The sequence below is a fragment of the Pteropus vampyrus genome, unplaced genomic scaffold (assembly GCF_000151845.1).
Source record: "Pteropus vampyrus isolate Shadow unplaced genomic scaffold, Pvam_2.0 Scaffold150, whole genome shotgun sequence".
In the NCBI taxonomy this organism is placed as follows: domain Eukaryota; kingdom Metazoa; phylum Chordata; class Mammalia; order Chiroptera; family Pteropodidae; genus Pteropus; species Pteropus vampyrus.
The window spans coordinates 3,695,566-3,701,334 of record NW_011888931.1 but is presented as its reverse complement, the minus strand read 5'-3'; the positions used below and the strand labels follow the sequence as shown (position 1 = coordinate 3,701,334).

General features: G+C 36.3%; 1 long non-coding RNA gene across 1 annotated transcript in view; it reads left to right on the top strand.

The window, feature by feature from the left end:
- LOC105298323 overlaps positions 1 to 5,769 on the top strand; it is a 47,035-nt gene that overhangs the window by 36,213 nt on the left and 5,053 nt on the right. Inside the window, exons 3-4 of the long non-coding RNA XR_896429.2 lie at positions 2,172 to 2,307; positions 5,056 to 5,168. This is a non-coding gene — a long non-coding RNA (uncharacterized LOC105298323). The remainder of the gene's footprint in view (positions 1 to 2,171; positions 2,308 to 5,055; positions 5,169 to 5,769) is intronic.

Below are 5,769 nucleotides of genomic sequence, written 5' to 3'. Positions count from 1 at the left end.
AAGACTGGTTGTATTAATTATTGCTGCCTAACAAATTACTCCTCATATTTAGCAGCTTACACTTATTTATTATACATTTATTATCTCACACAGTTCGTGACAGTGGAATCTGAGAATGCTTAGCTGTGTGGTTGCGATTGAGGGTCTTTAATGAGGTTGCAGTACATTTGTCAGATAAAATGACAGCAAATCTGAAGGCTTGACCAAGGCTGAAGGATCTGCTTCCAGGATGGCTCGCTCGTATGACCGCTGGCTGGCGACCTCAGTTTTTGTCATGTGAACCTCCCCACAGGGCTGCTCATGACATGGCAGCTAACTTCCCCTAGGGCAAGCACTATAAAAGAGAGCAAGGAAGAAGCTGTATTGCCTTTTATTACCTAATTGCCCAATTCACACACTGCTGTTTACACTTTATTTTATTCATCATTAGACTCTACCTCTTGAGGAGAGGAGTGTCAAAGACTTTGTGGACATATTTGAAAACCACAATTGCCATGGCCATGAGAGGAGAGTGAATAAAAGTGCCAGTTCTTTTTGGAGGGAAGAAGTAAAGGTGGCTTGTGAGGAGACAACTAATTATTTTTTCTGCCTTCTGGTCCTAGTTTGCTAGGTTTATTTTTTTTTTTAAATTGTGCACATTTGAATTTTATCAAACATTTTTTTCAATTACAGAAATAAGTATGTTTTTTCTACTGTAATCTTTTAATGCATTAGAATACATTGTTAGTTATTTTTAATATTCAAACACCTTATTAATAGGATACAATTTTTAAATATTATTACTTTTTGTATATTTCTGACTTGATTTTGCGTCTATATTCAAAGGTGAGATTGGTTTCTTCTTTACGTTTCTATTGTTTTTGTCTAGTTCTGGTATCAAGGATATACTAATTAGCCTAATGAAATAATTGAGGTAGCTTTTTCTCTTTTTCTGTTCTTTGAAAAACAGGCTATATATAGTTGTCTCTTTTGCTTTCTTTGCTATCCTTGCTCAGACTTTTGGCTTGGGGATATCTTTTAATCTGAAAATTTGTCTGTCTTAAGTGTTTGGAGTTTTATTCTATTGCTCCCCCCGCTCCCCCCCTTAACCATATTTAACCTCTGACTCCACAAAGATACCATATAGTCCCTTTGCTTTATCTAGAGAATGTTTCTTCAGGCTTTATTCTGGTGAAACTGCCTGTTTCTGTGGGCTACTAGACTAATATTTCTGCAAAGTTTTAAGTAGGTATTCCTCTGAGAGAGCATGGCTCACTTGGCTCCACGGGTTTACTGACTCCCACCAAGGTCGCTGAGAGGGTTCTTGAGGGGAAGATGGTAACTTGCTTCTCTGGCCATCTTCTCCTAGATGTGCTCGGAGCTATGGGCACTTGGCTCTGGTTTTTTCATGATCAATCCTTTTGCTTTGTGTCCTACAGAAGTTCTTCATAATATCTGGTTTATTAATGATACTTGTCCTTGGTTTCTAGCACTGTTATGGATTTATTCCTTTTACTATTTACCTCCTTTGAAATTGCAATGAAATTTTGGGAGGATGGGTAAGAAACCTTGTTTTAGTCAGTCTGCTATTCAGATAGAAAGTCCGTTGCTGCCACACGCTGTCCACACAGAACCTGACCCATGCACAAGCTCACTTACAACTGTGCCATTTAAAAACCATTACCTTTTAAGAGATACATTTTAAAAATAATACATGCATATTACAGAAAACTTAGAAAATACAAAAACATAAAAAGAAGGAAAGAAGATCTATTACCCAATCACTTAAACAGTTACTTCTATCAGGCTTGGGAATTTTCTGTATTCCTATTAAATAAATATTTATAATCCTGATGTGTATGTGTGTGTGTGTGTGTGTGTGTATGTATCTTTTTTATTTAGCATTATACCAAAAGTTTATTTTAGTGTTTTTACTTTTTTGCAGTGGTGGTGCCATTTTTTAAAACACAATTTCCGTGGTTCTAAAAACCTTTTTAAAAATCTGATTATGTTCTTTCATGTTTTTTTTATAACATGTCGTTTTCTATTTCGTATGGGATTTTCTTTTAGTCTTTGAGTTGCGTTTTCTATGAGCAAGGATTGCTCACCTTTTATCTTTTTTATGATCTTTCTCTGATTTTCTTTGCTGTAGTGTATTTATATATAGTGACTGTGTTATTTCTTTACTGCAGGCAGCTCTGCCGAGATTTTCTCCCTCATCTGACCGTTAGTGAGTCTCCCTTCTCATTTATCTGAAAGCTCAGTGGGTATTAATGTTCTGGCTGTTTTGGAGGAAGCCTGAGGTTCTCAATCAAGAGGGAAAGCTCGGTGAGTACCTAGTCAGTCATTTTTTAGTGAACGAGTCCTGATCTTTCTTCTATAATTTAATGGGGTTAATTCCGCTTCAGATCCTTCCTCCGGCTCAGGATCTAGCACTTCAGCTAAGAGTCATTTCCTTCACTTCCCCCAGCTCTCCCCAGCTGCTGTTCACACTCTTCTCTGACTTCTTTTTTTAAATCTTAGCTTTATTAAGGCATAATTCACAAACCCTAAAATTCATCCTTTTAAGTACAATTCAGTGTATTTTTAGTATATTCACAGAGTTGTGTTACCATCACCACTATCTAATTTTAGGACATTTTCATTACTCCCCCAAAGAAACCCTCCACCTGTTAGCAGTCCCTACCCACAGTCCTCCCTGCCCCTTTCCTAGTTTCCTGGGAATCGCTAATCTACTTGCTATGGATTTGCTTATTCAGGACATTTAATATAAATAAATCATCCAGTGTATGACTATTTGTGATTGGCGTCTTTCATTTAGCATGATGTGTTCAGGCTTCAGCCATGGTTATTTATTTATTTATTTTTTAAATTGTGGTAAGAACACTTAACATGTGATCTACATTCTTAACAAAATTTTAAGTCTATAAAGCAGTATTTTTGTCTATAGGCACAATGTTGTACAGTAGATCTCTAAGATTTATTCATTTTACACAGGTTGATTAGTAACTCCCCATTTTCCCATCCCTGCCCCCTCCCCCTGCCCCCCACCGCAGGCCCTGGCACCCACCAATCTATTCTTTGCTTCTGTGAGTTTGACTACATTAGATACCTCGCAGAAGCAGTAGAATCATACAGTGTGTGTCCTTTTGTGACTGGCTTGTTTCACTTAGCGTCATGTCCTCAAGGTCCATCCATGTCACATATTACAGGATTTCCTTCTTTTTTCCTTTTAAGGCTGAATAATGTTCTATTGTATGTATATAACACATTTTCATTATCCAAGTTTCAGCATGTATCGGTACTTCATCTCTTTTTATTTTCAAATAATATTCCGTTGTATGGATAGCCCACATTTTGTTTATTCGTCATTTAGTTAATGGACATTTGGGTTGTTTCTACTTTTTGACTAGTGTGAATAATGCTGCTGTGTCTCAAGGGTTTCAAGAGAGGAAAACCCAAGGGTTTTGGTCTAGACATTCTTAGATCGGGGCGTGGGAGGGCAAGGAATGATGGAAACTCCCCATATTGCTACACCCCATCCTCCAACTCTTGCAAATGGACTTGTCTTCTTTTCCTTTGCTTTCTGTTGCAGTACATTCTTGTTTATTGCTGAAATGTTTGTGCTTTACTACTGACTGCTCTGCAGTGCCCTTCACGTCTTCTTCTAGTCAAGGAAAACAAGAATGGTGAGCCATGACACTTTTCTTTGTCACTAGTGAGATACAGACATGGCTACAAGGGCTTTTGCTTCCACAAGAGTCTGCTTCTTTTCTTTTTCCATACCAGCTTCCCTCTGTCTCAAATAAGTCTTCCCCAAACTGAATAGGATTCACAAGAATGTTTAGGAGTTTATACACTCACCTTCTTTCTCCCTCTCATTTCCCTCACTGCTCAGGAATGGAGAGTTAGGAGCTCATCCAAATGACATAATTGGTCTCTTTCTTGCCCTGACTGCCACTTTTCAAGCATTATTACAAGAAGTTGGCCTTTTCTCTGACTGCTGGTTTTTTTCTTCTGTTTTTACCTACTTTTTCTCATTTCATTAATTTTAAGGGAAGGGTATTTTATGATTTCGATTCACTTTTTCCAGGAAAGTCTTCAGGTGATTCCCCAAATACCATTACGAATTATTTATTTACTTGCCTAGAACAGTCCACTGAGTGACTGTAACATGATTTACTTAAGAATTCCCCTGTTTTTGGACATTAAATTTGTTTCCATTTCTGGCTATTATAAATAATGCTTGGAGGAGTAATTTTTGTACAAATCTTTTTGTTTTGAGATCATTTTCTTAAGTTAAACTGCCAGATGTGTAATTACCTGACAAAAGAATAGGACGATTTTTAAGGTCCTTGAAACAGCTCTGCCAAATTATGTACCCAAAAAAGTTGTTCTAATTTGTGCTCCCACCAGCATGGGTTAAGTGTGCCTCTCTGATTGAATCTTTACTTTTACTAAAACAAAACAAATCAACAAAACACACCACTAACTTCTTATTGTTAGAATTTGTAGTACTATGGGTTAGAAAGAACATAAAAATAATTGCAATTGCCTTAAAAGTTGTAAAGGTGTGACAATACTATTGTTATTGTGAAGTTTTTGATTACTATGGTTTATTTCAATCAAAAAAGTAGAAAGGCACTTTTTGGATTAGTATGATCTAGCCAGTTTAGGTATAATTAAATAGATTTTTTAGAATCTTAACTTTAGCTGGGCCACTTTTTTGTTTTTAACACTTTAGCAAGGTAGACATACTTATTGAAATATATAGTATACTACATATTTTAAAGTGCATCATTTAATACATTTTGATATACATATACCCATGAAACCATCACCACAATCAAGAGAATGAACATTTCATCACCCCCGAGTTTTCTCTTGGCCCTTTCTGTTGTTTCCAGATCCTTCCCACCCTCCCACTACCTCATCTGCTTTTTGTCACTAAAGATTAGTTTGAATTTTGTAGAGTTTTAAATAAGTGAAATAATCAATTATGTACTCTTTTTTTGGTCTGGCTTCTTTCAATCAGCATAACTATTTTGAGAGTCATTGATATTGTTGCATTTCCAGGTTAGGGCTATTACAAAAAGTTGTTATCAACGTTGGTGTGCAAGCCTTTGTATGGACATAGGCTTTCTCTTCTCTTGGATAAATACCTAAGAGTGGAGAGGCTGAGTAATGTGGTAAGTAAATGCTTAACTTCTAAAAAAACTGTCGAACTATTATCTAAAGTGGCCATGATGTCATATCCTACCAGCAGGAGATGAGAGTTCAGTTGCTTTCATTGCATCACCAACATTTGATATGGTCACTCTTTTTGAGTGTAGACATTCTAATTCTAATGGGCGTGTAGCAGCATCTCACTGTGGTTTTCATTTGCATTTCCAACTGGGCTACTTTGATGCTGTAAGTAGGCAGAGTGGTATAGTGGAACTGTGTGTCCTTTTATAGTTCTGTGACATTGGATAAACTATGTAATGTCTCTGTGCCTTGGTTTACTGATCTAAACAATAAAGATGATGAGAATTGTGCTGCATACTTTCACGAGGGTGTTATTAAAATTACACTATGTCTGTAATTTTAATTATTAGACATAGTGACTATAAAATGCTTTGTAAACTACATAAATATTAGATATTAAGATGATGGTTAAATTGCTGCATGATTTTTGGCAAATCACTTCAACTTATTTGAGGATTACTTTCCAGTTGTATAAATTGAGGGGCTAAATCAGGTGACCTCAAGTTTCCTTCAAGTACAAAAATCTTCTTGTCTAAAAAATAT